Raw genomic sequence first — 18,401 nt, forward strand, 5'->3', positions numbered from 1 at the left:
TACTTCTTCTCTCTTTTCGCTAATGGATCAATAATCAGTCCACAAATTGAAATTTTCTCAGCATCATGGAACAAGCCAATCATGCCTCTCCATCTCTCTTTCACGTGGAAATGCTGCAGCCTCTACTATCTCCTTCATGCAAAAATAATATCCACACATAATGCTCATGCCTACAATTTCCTAGACCCACTCTACTTCTCCATTTATTCATTTATTTATTTTCCTCACTTCCACTGGCATGCAGCCGTTTATTCTCCCTAGCTGCACCCCATGCCTGCTCCCTTTTCTCTCATGCAAAACAAAAACCACAACTCATTATTCTTTCTCCTTTAATTCCCAAGGTAATACCTCCCTTTAATCCTCTCTTTTGCCAACCTTTACTCCATTAGTTTGCATGCATGAACATACAGTAGCACCCCTTCTCTTTTCCTATGGCGCAACCTCCTCTTCCACATGCAAAATGGCAACATCTAATGCCTACTCTCTTAACTCCCTGGCCTAATTTCCTTTGCTTGTCTCTTTCCATCTCTCTTTACTTCTCTATTTGCAGCAACCATTTTTATTCATTCGATTTTGCTCTCTCTTCAATTACATGCATAACAATATCTTCTCTCCCATCTCCCACCTAAGAAAATAGCACTCTATATGTGGCACCTCCTCTCTTTCTTCTCATGTAAAAACAGCTCCCAATGCCCACTGGTTCCTCCTTAATGCCCTCCTTAATTCAGATGAGTAAAGTGCAGGCATAATTCTTTGTCTCACATTTTTGCATGCATACATGTACATATCTTTTCTCCTACCTTTCTCCATCACGCATGCAAGCAGATGGACAACACCACACTGTCGGCATCTTCTCTTATGCCACCCCTTTTCTCTTCCTTGCATGCAAGAGTTATGCCGACAACAATTTTCTTCTCTTAATTCCTTGCCTCATGTCATTTGCATGCCTTCCTTCATTCTATCTTTAATCCTTTCCTAATAACAGCCATATGTGCTCCTCCCTTCCCTCATGCACAAGCAGAAGGACATGCATCTCCTCCCCTGCTGCCCACGCCATTCCTTCTCATGCAAAAAAATATATGCACCTCTTCTTTACTCCTCTTAATTCCCTGGACAAACTCTCTTTAGAGTGTTTTATTTACTCCATCAATGAATCTCTTTTCTTCAAATGGTAAACATGCAGCAGCAATATTTCATCAAGGTGTCCCCCTCTGCTCTCCTAATGCCGACCTCCCCCTTTTCTCTATGCAAAATGGCAGCACTTAATCCCTTGACCCACCTCTCTTGTGTGCACATTTACTCCATCTTTTAAATGGCATACATGCACACAACAAACAGCCATTCCTCCTCTCATTTTCTCACGCATAAAACCAGCAGCCCACACCTCTTATCCTCTCTTAACTCCATTCTTTCACTCACCCATTTTAATTCTCATCAAGTGCATGCACCCATGCAGCAACCCACAGCTATATATACCTCCTCTCTCCCTCACGCCACCACCAGAGAGGAAGCACCCTCATCTCCTCCCCTCCCTCCATCAGATGGGCGCCCTCCTCCTCTCCTTTTCCCATGGCAGCAGTTCCAACTCCCTCTCCTTCCCCTCCGTCAAAACTGAAGGAAAAACGTGTCTGCAGTTCCGTTTTACCACTGCACATCTCTTTTCGTTGCCGGATTCCTGGAATTCTTCGCATGGTGTTGCGGTAAGGATCATGGACTTATCTATTCTTTACTGAGAAACACATGTTCATCATGTCCCCTCTCTGTTGTGATGTTTTAAGAAAAATCATGGTGATGTAGTGTGCCATGGAGATCACTCCGGTGTGTGTGTCGCCATCTCTCTGAACCTGCAGTGGAATCCTATCGACCACCATTACCGCTGCTTCTGTACATGACATGGTGATGACGCCCATCCCTTTTTCCTCTTTGTTCTTGCTGCTGAAACCCCTCTCATCCATCGCTTTGATCTTTCATGTGGCGCAGATCATCTCTGAAGTGAAATTGGCGCCATCTCATTGATCGCCAACCGTTTGCTGTCCTATTGGTGTTAGACGCCATTGAGGTCTTGTCCAGCAACCATGAACCTCGATGTGAGCCCCTCTCCCCTGTCTCAATCTTGTTTACATATTCTTTTCCATAAATCATGAGCCATAGTCTAAGTTTGATCAAATTCTTTCAAAGTTTTCCCGCAATCGTGTTGCTGTCCTTTTTGGACACGTGCTATTGCCGGTCAGCGTTCATGTTCTCCATTGATCTTTCAAGCTCTATGATGAATGCTTTGAATATAACATCATTTATATATTTGCACACATCTCTGCAAAATTTCATAGCAAGAGACTTCAAGATGAAAGATATATCATCGTATTTTTAGTGCTTGCTGTCCCTGCTGTTTCAGCAGCGTTCGCCTCTGTTTGGTAGTGTTGTTTCCCGTAATACATTAGTCAAATCATCAAACCCTTGATACAGCAAGTTTCTCTTATTGTTGCACATGCCTCTGCAAAGTTTCATGTCTATAGGATCAAATATGCAAGAGATATGATCCTATCTTTTGCTCACTGTCCATGCAGCCCCGCAGCAAGATTTCCTGCTAATTGGCATGTGCGTTCCCATTGTTCCGTCACTCCAGTGACTACGTCCTTCAACCAAAATGTGTCTCATATCCTTGCACACGTCTCTGAGAAGTTTTGTGGCCATAGGATCAAAGACGAACTATATATATTTCTTTTAGTCCTCGCTGTCCTTGCTGCCCTGCAGCCGCACTGCAGCCGATTGGCGAGTGTGTTCCCAAGAATCCACTACTCTGTTTGTCAAATCCTTTAACCCACCTATGTATCATGAACTTGAACATGCCTCTGCAAGTTGGTTTTTCCATGGGTGCCACGATTACCGTGATATAGTGGTCACAGTAACTGCTACCGCTGCTGTCTAGCAGACGGCACTACAACTCATTTTGCAGTCATGTTTCCCGGTCATCCAATACTTAGAATAACTTGTTCTTTTGCCACAATATACTCCATACAGTCCACAACAAGCCCACAAAAATGATCTTAATTTGGTGCTGCTAAGACCATGTTCCTTGTAACCATAACCACCGCTGTCCGCACTGGGTTTGCTCAACCGGTGCGCAAATCGTCATCATCGTGCTTCCCTTTTATGTAACATTTCATCAGTGCAGCCACTAGTCATAATATGTTCTATGTATTCTCTTCACAAATTATAGTCATCAACAAATTATCTATAGATCCTTGTGCTCCATAAACCTTCCAACCACATTCATCATGTTTATTCCATTCCTATCATTTATCAAACCTTCCAACTTCCACCTTTGAACATTCATGTCTTTTAAACCATAGCTCTGTTTAGTTGTTTATGTGCTCAAACATTCGTAGTTGCAAGCCTTACACATTTAAAACCTTTGTGTCTTGTTTTATAATGCTTGATGTATTGTTTTTAGGTTTCTTTTATGGTGCTTGTACTAGTTGATTGCTAAGGTTAGAAGAGGGGCTCTACAAGGATGATCAAGAAGTTGGATAGCAAGAATTTGGAAGGCAAGTGTAACATGAGTTTCCCTTGTTACCTAATAACTATTTAATAACCTCTTCATGTGCATGTGTCTAATATGATAAACCCCTAAGGACTTTACCTAGAACTTTTGTTATCTTGAATCCCTTGTTACCATGGGTTATGCATATGGGTAGTTTTGCTTAGTCTGCAATCACCAAACAATATAATGTTAATCTTGACTAGTGGATTATGTAATCAATGATAAAATGATGCTTTTTAGCAACATGGATAGAAGGGGGCTAGAGCATTGGGCCTTTTTAGGTGCTCTAGTCTGCCCTCCGTAAGGACTGAATCTTAAAGCGGCCACCTAGGATTTATCGTACAGCCATGAGAGCTACAAGGCTCTGGCTTTAGCTTAGTAAAGTGAACTTCTCTAACTTGTTAGTGGTTACCGAAAGGCGCAAGAGGGGGGTGCCTCGTGGTGTATAGTTGTTTTCCTACCTTGGTGTGTACAGTGCCGCAACCACATGTGCCTCTTGGAGGAGGACACCTATGCACACTTGCCATTGAAACCTCGCGGCTACTAACTTGTTAGGGGGACTTTCGAAAGGCTTCATAGTGAACCCTGCCGACTTACCTTGGAAGTGAGTCAAGAGGCTGATCACCTCGGGCATATGGGTAACACGACTCATGGTGAAAGTGTACAAGCTCTGCAGAGTGTTCTAAAACTGATATATCAGCCGTGCTCACGGACACGAGTGGCCTGGATCCTTTTCGAGATAGATGGTTCTATGGATGGTTTGGGTGATGATTAATTTTGATCATAATTATACTTATCACCTTGGGAGCTTAAGCATAACCTAGCAACATAGGTTTATTAATAAAATATGACCAACTAAAAATGCTTATCGCAGTCAAACCAAGTCAAGCCTTTTGAGCCTTGCATCCCCTCATGTTATACTTGTTGAGTATGGTGCGCTCACACTTGTTGTAACTATGTTCCGATATATAATAAAGCATTGTTCTTGATATTCTCCATGTTTGTCGCTATATGTGTCGTGTGGACATCCTGGGCACACATATAGTTAGCGCTTGGTATTCTTTGGAAAACCGGGTGCGACAGCGGCGCTGTTGTAGAGGGCCTGACTGACGACGTGCCTGGGATCTAAATCTGAGGAAGATGAATCCCTGAGGCAGCCATAAGAGCGGCCATCATCGCAGTCTGCTGGGCCTAGAAAGCCTGGAACTGTCTGTGAAGCTCGTCCTTTCTAGCCTGGATAGCTGCATTGATAGCAGCCTGATCCCTGTCCCTCCTGGCCTGCTCCTCAACTGCTCTGCGCTGATATGCCCTCATCCCCTCTCTGTCGCTGGCCTTCCTCTTCTTGGTGGCTAGCTTCTTTCCTTTGCCCTTCTCTGCCGCTGACAGGCGACGAGGAGGATCACCTCCACCATCACCTCCTGGAGAACTACCAGCGCTGGCTACCGGACCACTGACATTCTTGAAACGAGCCATCACAAGAAAAACTGCCTGTGAACAACTGCCGACAACTGACCAACTGTCACCAGAGATCAACGCGGATCCGATGTCGAGACGCGTTCCGAACGAAAGATCGTGATCGAGAACCACCAGAGAACACAACTCAACTCCACAAGGTGCTACAAAGACAAAACAAATGAGCACGTCGTCAAAAACAACATCCCAACTCATTTAGACAATGAATCGAACACCTTAAGGGCGCTGCTTAGGAAACTCACCCTGGAAACCAAACTCCACGCGAGAAGAAGGCTCCTGCACATGGGGAGGAAGAGGAGAAGTCCCTTGGAGTAGATCTAGCGCAGGGAAGGCTTGAGGTCGCCGGAGATCCGAAGAAACCTCAGGCGGCGGTGGCTCGGCGTCTTAGGGCACGGGCGCGAGTCGGTTTGGGTCACGGGAGAAGAGAAAACTGCCTGAGCCGAGACCCAGGGGCGCGGGTTATATCCGCCCGATTTGGGGTCACCGGACTCTCCTTATGTGGCACCGAACGCGTCCGGTGACCACCAAACTAAAACGTAGGGAGGTTTTTAAAACGTCAGACCACCAGACGATGACCACCGGACGCTGGCCTTAGGGTCCATTGCCCTAGGGCACGCCTGGTGAGCACCGGACGCACCTCACCGGACGCTGCAGGGACACTGTTCCTGCATCCGGTGAGTGCTGTCCAGCAGACTCAACACAGCGTCCGGTGCATCGTTCAGTGCACCTCTAGGTGCATTTTCAACTTAGCACCTCGCCCGACTTTGACCCAACCAAGTTCCATCTTCAAAGAGACACAAATAAACACCAAGTGGAACTGGTATGAGTGACCTCTCTCAAACCCTCAAATTTTCACAAATATTTAGCCTTAGGCTTAGTAGTTTTTATGAAAATAGTCACGAGAAATCACCAAGGAGCATTGTATGGCCATAAAGCTAGGGGTTTAAATCATAATGAGCTTTGATTTGTCCCCCTATCTATGGACGAACACAGTGGATGCTCAAAACATAACAAAAAAGAAACGGTCAACTAACAAGCATGCATATGGTATGAGGTGAAATGCAATACTTGAAAGTAAACTAATGCTTGTCAAATTTGATCCAAGGTTAAGCTTTTTCACTCACACAAGGGGGTTATCTTAACCATGTTAGACAAGCCCTCACACAATCTTTTTGTATTTTAGTTTTGGTATGCATGATATGCAATACAAAAGCTATTTACAAGTTTCAACACACTACTTCTTTTTTTAGTGAAGTTAGAGAGATCAAACACATTCAGTTCATTTCTCAACATACAAAACCTAGCTTCATCTAGAGGTTTTGTGAAGATATCTGCCAATTGATTTTCTGTTCCCACATTCTCTAGAGATATGTCACCTTTAGCAACATGATCCCTAAGGAAGTGGTGGCGGATGTCAATATGTTTGTGTGGGTGTGTTGAACCGGGTTGTTAGCAAGTTTTACGGCACTTTCGTTGTCACACAACAAAGGTACTTTGTCTAGTACAACTTCATAGTCTAGCAAAGTTTGTTTCATGTAGAGTATTTGTGCACAACAAGCACCGGTAGCAATGTATTCCGCCTCGGCCGTTGACAAGGCAACACTATTTTGTTTCTTTGACATCCAAGAGACAAGTGATCTACCTAGGAAGTGGCACCCTCTGGATGTGCTTTTTCTATCAATCTGGCACCCGGCATAATCCGAATCAGAATAGCCTACAAGTTGGAATCTTGCACCTTTGGGATACCACAAGCCTAGGCAAGGTGTGTATTTTAGATACCTAAGAATTCTCTTGACGGCAATCAAGTGAGATTCCATAGGCATTGCTTGATATCTAGCACACATACACACACTAAACATGATATCGGGCCTAGATGCGGTGAGGTAGAGTAGACTTCCTATCATGGAACGATAGAGAGTCTTGTCAATTGGCTTACCTCCCTCATCTAAGTCGAGATGCCCATTTGATGCCATGGGAGTCTTGATTGGCTTGCAATCCATCATCTTGAACCTCTTGAGAAGATCTTGTGTGTACTTCTCTTGAGAGATGAAGACCCCTTCCTTCATTTGCTTGACTTGAAATCCTAGGAAGAAGGATAGCTCGCCAATCATGGACATCTCAAACTCCTTGGACATCAAATCACCAAATTCCTTGCAAAAATCTTCATTAGTGGAGCCAAAAATAATATCATCAACATAAACTTGGCAAATGAAGATTTCCCCATTCATTTTCTTGGTGAAGAGTGTTGTGTCAACTTTTCCAATCTTGAAGCCCTTCTCAATGAGAAAGTCCCTAAGCCTCTCATACCAAGCTCTAAGAGCTTGCTTGAGACCATAGAGAGCCTTGGACAACCGGTAGACATGCTTGGGGTACCTAGGGTCTTCAAAACTGGGGGGTTGCTCAACATAGACAAGCTCATTAATATAACCATTCAAAAAGGCACTTTTCACATCCATTTGAAATAACTTGATATCATGACTACATGCATATGCAAGTAGGATATGGATTGCTTCAAGTCTTGCCACTAGTGCAAAGGTTTCACCGAAATCAAGACCTTCCACTTGTGAAAAGCCTTTTGCCATGAGCCTTTCCTTGTTGCGCACCACTTTGCCTTGATCATCCTTCTTGTTCTGGAAGACCAACTTTGTTCCAGTCACTCTTGCATCTTTGGGTCGCTCTTCAAGTGTCCACACTTGTTTGCAAGAGAAGTTGTTCAACTCCTCTTGCATGGCAATGATCCAATCCGCATCACGAAGAGCTTCCTCTATAGTTTTTGGTTCATCTTCAAGAGACACAAAGGCATGATGTTCAATAAATAAAGCATGTCTAGAGCGTGTAGTTAAACCACGTGATGGACTCCCGATGATGAGATCTTGAGAGCATCTTGAAGTAGATGTGATGATCTTCTTGGCGCCACTTGAGGGGTTGGTTGGGGAGCATCAACATCTTGTGCTTGTGCCACCGCTTGCTCATGAGTGACTTTGGTGTCTTCATGAGCATCTCTCACATCCTTGTCTTCATCTTGAGGTACATGTGAGGTGGATGGTGGCTCAATGACTTGCACATCATCATCTTCTTTTGGTTTGATGTCTCCCACCGGCATGTTCTTCATGGCATCCCTCAATGGTTCACCACCTACATCAAATTCAACATCAAATGTTTCTTCAACCATGTTTGTGGCATGGTTAAAGACCCTATATGCCTTGGACTTTGATGAATAGCCAACCAAGTAGCCAATGTCACATCTTCTTTGGAACTTGCCCAAGTGTTGGCGTTTCTTGTAGATGTAGCATTTGCACCCAAACACTCTAAAGAATGAGACATCGGGCTTCTTCCCATTGAGCAACTCATATGGTGTCTTCTCTAGGAACTTGTGAGGAAAGAGCCGGTTTGATGCATAGCATGCGGTGTTGATTGCCTCGGCCCACATCTTCTCCGAAGTGTTGTACTCATCTAGCATTGTTCTTGCCAAGGTGATCAATGTTCGGTTCTTTCTTTCTACAACCCCATTTTGTTGTGGTGTGTACGTTTTGGAGAACTCATATTTGATTCCCACTTCATCACAATACTCTTCAATGTTGGTGTTGTCAAACTCTTTGCCATTGTCACTTCTAATTTTCTTGATCTTGACATCAAATTTATTTTGGGCATTCTTTGCAAACTTCTTGAATATGGATGCAACTTCGTCCTTGTCTTGCAAGAAAAATGTCCAAGTGTACCGAGAGTAATCAACAACTATGACCAAGCAATACTTGTTGCCTCCAAGACTAGCATAGGTGGTTGGTCCAAATATATCCATGTGAAGTAGCTCAAGCACTCTTGAAGTAGAGAGATAGGCATTGGTTGGATGAGTGTTTGCAACTTGCTTGCCGGCTTGACATGCACTACAAAGCTTGTCTTTTTCAAATGTCACATCCTTCAAGCCTCTAATCAATTCTTTCTTCATCAACTTCTTGAGTGTGCCCATTCCAACATGTGCTAACCTTGTATGCCACAACCAACCAAGTGAGGTCTTGGTGAATAAGCAAGTCTTGACATCAACTTCATTGGATGAGAAATCAACTACATATAAGTTGTTGTGTCGGAAGCCTTTGAATACCGTTTTGTTGTCGTCCTCCTTGGTCACAATTACTTCCTTCTTCTTGAATAAGCATTCAAAACCAAGATCACAAAGTTGTCCAACCGAGAGCAAGTTGAAGCTTAATGATTGCACATAGAGCACATTGGTGATGGAGTTTTCATTTGATATAGCAACCTTTCCTAGTCCCTTGACTTTTCCTTTTGAATTGTCACCAAATGTAATCTTCTCTTGGTTGTCAACATCTTCATCAAGTGAGGTGAACATCCGGGGATCTCCGGTCACATGTTGAGTGCAACCACTATCAATTACCCAATGTGATCCACCGGTCTTGTAGTTCACCCACACACAAGAGATCAAGCTTGAGATTTAGGAACCCACATTTGCTTAGGGCCCTTGACCTTCTCTACTAGTTGCTTTGGCACCCAAATCTTCTTTGGCCTTTGCTTGTTGGGCGGCCCCATGAAGCTAACCTTGACCTTGCCACTCTTGTCTTTCCTTACAATGTAGTGAGCATTGAAGGCAAATGGTCTAGCATGCTTGGGCAAGGGTGGTTGTAGTGGTGCCTTACACTCATGAGCAAAGTGTCCTTCTTGACCACACTCAAAACATCTCTTTAGCTTTGGCTTGCTTGGTTGATCATGAGTGGCTACTGACATGATGAGCTCTGTTTGATGAGCCTTGTAGCCAATCCCACTCTTGTCCATCTTCATGACGGTGTTCATGAAGAGCTCACTTTGAAGGTCCTTGCCTTTTGTGAACTTTGCTAACCCTTTGGTCAGATGTTCCTTCTCTTTCTTGAGCTTGCTATTCTCTTGATTTAGCTTCTTGATGATTGGGTCATTGTTGCTTGCTAACTCATCTAAGATAAATGTCTCATCTTCTTCTTGCTTGTCATACATCAAACCAAGCTTGAGATATTGATTTTCTTCCTTGAGCAACTTGTTCTCATATGCAAGCTTCTTGTCTTGATCAAGTGACTCAATCACAATTGTATTGTGCTTGGCTTGCTCTTGCAACTCTTTCTTGAGCATGATAATTTCTTCCTTGAGCTTGATAGTGCCCTCATAGCTCTCGGACACTACCACTTTCTTGCCCTTGCAATCAACACATTTCCTTATGCTCTCCACAAGTAAGTCATCACAAGATGTGGCTACATCAAGCTTAGCAACGTGGTTAGTAGCAACATGTGTTTCATCAATTGCAAGTTCATAAGCTATATCAAGGTTGTCATAGTTTTCTTTTAGAGTTGTTAGCTCTTTTTTCATTGCTCTATATCTAGTGATAAGCTCATCATGAACACTCTCAAGTTTATCATGTTTTTCTTTGAGCTCTTTTGAAGAGAGTTTGAGCTCCTTGAGCTTAGTGGTCATGATCTCATTTTGATCTCTAAGCTCATCACTAGACTTGAGCTTTGCTAGAAGTGTTTCATTTTCAAGTTCAAGCTTTTCATTTTCACTTCTTCTAATGACTTCTGTGTATTTGTTTAGCAATTTTACAAGTTCATCATAAGAAGGTGATTCATATTCACAATCACTCTCACTACTCTCATCCTCACTTTGTACCTTCCGGTCACCCTTAGCCATGAGACATAGGTGTGTAGAGGATGTAGATGGTGGTGAAGATGATGGTGATGAAGCATCAATGGCAATGGCAGCAACCTTCTCATCATCACTCTCATTGCCGGCGGAATCACCACTTGAGCTTTCAATCTCGGTGAGCCAATCACCAATAATATAAGCCTTGCCATTCATTCTTCTTGTGGTTCTCCTTCTTCTTGCCACCTTTCTTCTTGTATGGCTTCTTGTCATTCCTCTCATCATCACTTGAATCATCTTGCTCTTTGTTCTTCTTCTTGTAGTTGTCCTTCTTGGGCTTCGGACATTGGTGAGCAAGGTGACCAAGTTCACCACAATTGTAGCAATCCATCTCGGAGATGGGCTTTCTCTTGCTACTTGTGAAGAACTTCTTATTCTTGGAGTCAAATTTGACTCCATTCCTGTTGAGCTTCTTCAACATCTTGGTGGTCCTTCTCACCAAGAGGGCAATGGATGCATCATCATCACTTGAAGTTGATGGCTCAACTTCAATCTTCTTGGCTTTGCCCTTGTGAGAAGCTTTGAGGGCCAAGTCCTTCTTTTCCTTCTTGGCCGATGAGGAGCCATCTTGGGGGTTCATGTGCATATACATCTCATGAGCATTGATCTTCCCCAATATGGCAGTTGGTGTAGCGGTGGAGAGATCGCCTTGATAAAGCACAGTAACTATGTGCCCATATTTCTCAATGGGAAGCACACATAGTATCTTCCTTGCAACATCCGCCGCACTCATTTGAGTGAGCCCAAGTCCATTACGCTCCTCTACAATCACATTCAAGCGAGAATACATTTCATTAGCATTTTCTTTGGGAAGCATTTCAAATGTATTAAGCTTGTTCATCACTAAGTGGTAGCGTTCCTCGCGTTCACTATTTGATCCCTCATGGAGCGCACAAAGTTCCTTCCATAGAGAATGGGCGGTTTTGTGGATCCGAACGCGGTTGAAAACCTCTTTGCAAAGGCCTCTAAAGATGTGGTTTTTGGCCTTCTCATTCACTTTTTGTTTTCTTGTTCTTGTGGAGTAAGAACGGCGTCTTTTGCCGGAGGGGTAAACCCTTCGGTTGCGGCTTTTAGGCACTTTGAGTCACATGCCTCACGGTATGACTCCATCTGTATCTTCCAATACGGGAAGTCATCCAAATCGAACATGGGTGGCGGTCCATCCCCGTTAGACATCTTTCTCTAGGCGGTGAAGCCTAAATAATGAGCACTAGGCTCTAATACCAATTGAAAGGATCAAGATGCCCAAGAGGGGGGTGAATTGGGCTTCTCTAAAAATTTAAGCAACCTATAAGCTCCAATTCAACCCCTTGTGCCTAATGTGACTATAGAGCTACCGGATAAAAGTTTTGCAACCTAGTTCCAATCCTATTCTAGCATGGCAATTATAAGAATGTAAAAACACAAAGTAAATGCTAGAATGTAAAGGAGTTGTGGAAGAAAATGCTCGGCGATGTTTTGCCGAGGTATCGGAGAGTCGCCACTCTCCACTAGTCCTTGTTGGAGCACCCGTGTGAGGGTCTTGCTCCCCCTTGGTTCGCGCAAGGACTAAGTGCTCTCTACGGGCTGATTCTTCGACACTCCGTCACGGTGAATCGCCCAAAACCACTCACAAGCTTGACACGAGCCACCCACAAGAACTCTGGGCGGTCTTCGTGCCTCCAATCACCACCGAACCGTCTAGGTGATGGCGATCACCAAGAGTAACAAGCAAAGAACTCTCACTTGACCCAAACAAGGCACTAGAGAGTGGTGGATGCACACTTGACTCTTGGAATTCACTAGAGAAGGATTCTCACAAAAAATCACTCAAATCTTAGTCCTCTCTAGGCTCTTGCTGCTCTCTTGCTCCACAACAAGTTACTCAGATGTTCAAATGGGCAAGAGAGCTCTCATGGATGAGGTGGAGGAGTATAAATACTACCCACGAAGTCCAAAGGTCAGTCAACCGTTTTCCACTGAAAACGGGGTCACCGGACGTTGTTGATGTTGCACCAGAAACTCTGCACCGAGCGTCCGGTGACACTTCAACGGCTAACTGTACTTGGTCTTGAAAGAGCATCTAGGCCCCTAGTGATTTCGGTGATTAATGACATTGTTGATTACTATGACTAACATGTGTTTTGCAGAGGCAAAGTCATAGGTAAAGTCATGGTAATAGGTACTCGATGGACAGGGACGTACATGCCTACTTAATAGTGGAAATCGTTTCGATTTTCAAAGGATGGATGGACATCGTCAAGACTAGACTAGGTCTAAGTGCCATATGGTGAAGAAGGGCACTTAGAGTAGTTTAGGACTTTGTTTTTCCTTTGACCGTACTATTAAGAGGGGCTTTGATCTAGTAGCTTGACTTAGGCAAGGCTTTAGGTTTAGGTGTGGTGCACAATTGGTAAACCTAGCACTAGGCAGCTCAGAGATAGTCCTTAGATCGAGAGGAACCAACTTCATTTTGGAGCGATCGCGTTTCGACGAAGTTAGGGTGCCCAAGGGGGCACCGTACGCTGCACCGGACGCTCTGTGAGTGCGTCCGGTGAGGTCCTTAGCCGTTGGCTCAGTGCGGTGCTTAGGGTTTGGCACCGGACGCTGGCACCGGACTCATCGGGCAGCATTCGGTCCCATACCCAGGGAGGTTGTAAACCTGCCCTGAGCACCGGACGCTAGCACCGGACGCACAGGGTAGCGTCCGGTCCCATGCGCAGGGAGCATGTAAATCTCCCTAGAGCACCGGACGGTGCACCGGACGCTGGAAGTTAGCGTCCGGTGACCTGTCAGAGCAAGTACAGTTAGCCGTTATGGAGCACCGGACGCTCGGTGTAGTGTGTCCGGTGCAACATAAAGAGCGTCTGGTGACCCCGTTTTCAGTGGAAAATGGTTGGCTGACCTTTGGACGTCGTGGGTAGTATTTATACTCCTCCACCTCGTCCATGAGAGGTCTCTTGCCCATTTGAACATCAGAGAAACTTGCTGTGGAGCAAGAGAGCAGCAAGAGCTTAGAGAGGATTGAGATTAGAGTGATTTCTTGAGAGAATCCTTCTCTAGTGAGTTCCAAGAGTCAAGTGTGCATCCACCACTCTCTAGAGCCTTGTTTGGGTCAAGTGAGAGTTCTTTGCTTGTTACTCTTGGTGATCGCCATCACCTAGACGGTTCGGTGGTGATTGGAGGCACGAAGACCGCCCGGAGTTCTTGTGGGTGGCTTGTGTCAAGCTTGTGAGCGGTTTTGGGCGATTCACCACGACGGAGTACCGAAGAATCAGCCCGTAGAGAGCACTTGGTCCTTGCGCGGACCAAGGGGGAGCAAGACCCTTGCGCGGGTGCTCCAACGAGGACTAGTGGGGAGTGGCGACTCTCCGATACCTCGGCAAAACATCGCCGAACACTTTCTTCCACTATTCCTCTACATTCTAGCATTTACTTTGTGCTTTTACATTCTTAGAATTGCCTTGCTAGAATAGGATTGGAACTAGGTTGCAAAACTTTTATCCAGTAGTTCTCTAGGTCACACTAGGCACTAGGGGTTGAATTGGAGCTTATAGGTTGCTTAAATTTTTAGAGAAGCCCAATTCACCACCCCTCTTGGGCATCTTGATCCTTTCAATTGGTATTGGAGCCTAGTGCTCATTATTTAGGCTTCACCGCCTAGAGAAAGATGTCTCACGGGGATGGACCGCCACCAATGTTCGATGGGGATGACTTCCCGTATTGGAAAATACGGATGGAGTCATACCTTGAGGCATGCGATGTAAAGTGCCTAAAAGCCGCGACCGAAGGGTTTACCCCTCCGGCAAAAGACACCGCTCTTACTCCACAAGAGCAAGAAAACGAGAAGTGGAATGCGAAGGCCAAAAACCACATCTTTAGAGGCCTTTGCAAAGAGGTGTTCAACTGTGTTCGGAGCCACAAAACCGCCAATGCCCTTTGGAAGGAACTTTGTGCGCTCCATGAGGGATCAAAGAGTGAACGCGAGGAATGCTATCACTTAGTGAAGAACAAGCTTAATACATTTGAGATGCTCCCAAAAGAAAATGCTAATGAAATGTTATCTCGCTTGAATGTCATTGTAGAGGAGCTAAATGGACTTGGGCTCACTCAAATGAGTGCGGCGGATGTAGCGAGGAAGATACTATGTGTGTTTCCCATTGAGAAATATGGGCACATAGTAACGGTGCTTCATCAAGGCGATCTCTCCACCGCTACACCAACCGCCATATTGTGGAAGATTAATGCTCATGAAATGTACATGCACATGAACCCCCAAGATGGCTCCTCATCAGCCAAGAAGGAAAAGAAGGACTTGGGCCTCAAAGCTTCTCACAAGGGCAACGCAAAGAAGATTGAAGTTGAGTCATCAACTTCAAGTGATGATGATGCATGTATTGCTCTCTTGGTGAGAAGAACCACAAAGATGTTGAAGAAGCTCAACAAGAATGGAGTCAACTTTGACTCCAAGAAGAAGAAGTTCTTCACAAGTAGCAAGAGGAAGCCCATCTCCGAGATGGATTGCTACAATTGTGGTGAGCTTGGTCATCTTGCTCATCAATGTCCAAAGCCCAAGAAGGACAAATACAAGAAGAAGAACAAAGAGAAAGATGATTCAAGTGATGATGAGAAGAATGGCAAGAAGCAATACAAGAAGAAAGGTGGCAAGAAGAAGGAGCACTACAAGAAGAAGAATGGCAAGGCCAACATTGTTGGTGATTGGCTCGCCGACATTGAGAGCTCAAGTGGTGAGTCCTCCGACAATGAGAGTGATGATGAGAAGGTTGCCGCCATTGCCGTCGATGCTTCCTCACTATCATCTTCACCACCATCTACATCCTCTACACACCTATGCCTTATGGCTAAGGGTGACCGGAAGGTACAAAGTGAGGATGAGAGTAGTGAAAGTGATAGTGAATACGAATCACCTTCTTATGATGAACTTGTAAAATTGCTTAACAAGTACACAAAAGTCATAAGAAAATCTAGAAGTGAAAATGAAAAGCTTGAACTTGAAAATGAAACACTTCTAGCAAAGCTTAAGTCTAGTGATGAGCTTAGAGACCAAAATGAAATCATGACCACTAAACTCAAGGAGCTCAAACTCTCTTTAAAAGAGCTCAAAGAAAAACATGATAAACTTGAGAGTGTTCATGATGAGCTTATCACTAGATATAGAGCAATGAAAGAAGAGCTAACAACTCTTAAAGCAAACTATGACAACCTTGAAATTGCCTATGAACTTGCAATTGATGAAACACATGTTGCTACTAACAATGTTGCTAAGCTTGATGTAGCCACATCTTGTGATGACCTACTTGTGGAGAGCACAAGCAAATGTGTTGATTGCAAGGGCAAGAAAGTGGTAGTGGCCGAGAGCTATGAGGACACTATCAAGCTCAAGGATGAAATTGTCATGCTCAAGAAAGAGTTGCAAGAGCAAGCCAAGCACAATACAATTGTGATTGAGTCACTTGATCAAGACAAGAAGCTTGCATATGAAAACAAGTTACTCAAGGAAGAAAATAAATATCTCAAGCTTGGTTTCATGTATGACAAGCAACAAGAGGATGAGACATTCATCTTGGATGAGTTAGCTAGCAACAATGACCCAATCATCAAAAAGCTAACTCAAGAGAACAACAAGCTCAAGAAAAAAAAGGAACACCTAACCATGGGGTTAGCCAAGTTCACCAAGGGGAAGGACCTTCAAAGTGAGCTTTTCATGAACACCGTCATGAAGATGGACAAGAGTGGAATTGGCTACAAGGCTCATCAAACAAAGCTCATCAAGTCACTAGCCACTCATGATCAACCGAGCAAGCCAAAGCAAAAGAGATGCTTTGAGTGTGGTCAAGAAGGACACTTTGCTCATGAGTGTAAGGCACCACTACCACCACCCTTGCCCAAGCATGCAAGACCGTTTGCCTTCAATGCTCACTACATTGTAAGGAAAGACAAGTGTGGCAAGGTCAAGGTTAGCTTCATGGGGCCGCCCAACAAGCAAAGGCCAAAGATGATTTAGGTGCCAAAGCAACTAGTAGAGAAGGTCAAGGGCCCTAAGCAAATATGGGTCCCTAAATCTCAAGCTTGATCTCTTGTGTGTAGGTGAACTACAAGACCAGTGGATCATATTGGGTAATTGATAGTGGGTGCACTCAACATATGACCGGAGATCCCCGGATGTTCACCTCTCTTGATGAAGATCTTGACAACCAAGAGAAGATCACATTTGGTGACAATTCAAAAGGCAAGGTCAAGGGGCTAGGAAAGGTTGCTATATCAAATGACAACTCCATCACCAATGTGCTCTATGTGCAATCATTAAGTTTTAACTTGCTCTCAGTTGGACAACTTTGTGATCTTGTATTTGAATGCCTATTCAAGAAGAAGGAAGTGATTGTGACCAAGGAAGATGACAATGAAGTGATATTCAAAGGCTTCCGACACAACAACCTATATGTAGTTGATTTCTCATCCGATGAGGTTGATGTCAAGACTTGTTTATTCACCAAGACTTTGCTTGGGTGGTTGTGGCATAGAAGGTTAGCACATGTTGGAATGGGCACACTCAAGAAGTTGATGAAGAAAGAATTGATTAGAGGCTTGAAGGATGTGACATTTGAGAAGGACAAGCTTTGTAGTGCATGTCAAGCCAGCAAGCAAGTTGCAAACACTCATCCAACCAAGGCCTATCTCTCTACTTCAAGAGTGCTTGAGCTACTTCACATGGATCTATTTGGACCAACCACATATGCTAGTCTTGGAGGCAACAAATATTGCTTGGTCATAGTTGATGATTTCTCCCGGTACACTTGGACATTCTTCTTGCAAGACAAGGCCGAAGTTGCATCAATATTCAAGAAGTTTGCAAAGAATGCCCAAAATCAATTTGATGTGAAGATCAAGAAGATTAGAAGTGACAATGGGAAAGAGTTTGACAACACCAACATTGAAGAGTATTGTGATGAAGTTGGAATCAAGCATGATATTCTCCTCAACATACACACCACAACAAAATGGGGTTGTAGAAAGAAAGAACCGGACATTGATCACCTTGGCAAGAACAATGCTAGATGAGTATAACACTTCGGAGAAGATGTGGGCCGAGGCAATCAACACCGCATGCTATGCTTCAAACCGGCTCTTTCCTCACAAGTTCCTAGAGAAGAGACCATATGAGTTGCTCAATGGGAAGAAGCCCGATGTCTCATTCTTTAGAGTGTTTGGATGCAAATGCTACATCTACAAGAAGCGCCAACACTTGGGAAAGTTCCAAAGAAGATGTGACATTGGCTACTTGGTTGGCAATTCATCAAAGTCCAAGGTATATAGGGTCTTTAACCATGCCACAAACATGGTTGAAGAAACATTTGATGTTGAATTTGATGAAACTAATGGCTCCCAAGGAGCAAGTGATAATCTTGATGATGTAGGTGGTGAACCATTGAGGGATGCTATGAAGAACATGCCGGTGCGGGACATCAAGCCAAAAGAAGATGATGATGATGTGCAAATTATTGAGCCACCATCCACCTCACATGTACCACAAGATGAAGACAAGGATGTGAGAGATGCTCATGAAGACACTCAAGTCACTCATGAGCAAGCGGTGGCACAAGCACAAGATGTTGATGCTCCCCAACCAACCCCTCAAGTGGCACCAAGAAGAACATCACATCTCCTCCAAGATCACTCTCAAGATCTCATCATCGGGAGTCCATCACGTGGT

At 44.3% G+C, this 18,401-nt stretch overlaps 1 long non-coding RNA gene across 1 annotated transcript; it reads left to right on the forward strand.

Moving 5' to 3' along the window:
* On the forward strand, window positions 1,805–3,600 carry LOC110430831. Its single transcript, XR_002448216.1, has 3 exons — window positions 1,805–1,896; window positions 1,981–2,087; window positions 3,452–3,600. It is a non-coding gene; the product is annotated as an uncharacterized LOC110430831 (long non-coding RNA).

The sequence above is a fragment of the Sorghum bicolor genome, chromosome 10 (assembly GCF_000003195.3).
Source record: "Sorghum bicolor cultivar BTx623 chromosome 10, Sorghum_bicolor_NCBIv3, whole genome shotgun sequence".
Classification (NCBI taxonomy): Eukaryota; Viridiplantae; Streptophyta; class Magnoliopsida; order Poales; family Poaceae; genus Sorghum; species Sorghum bicolor.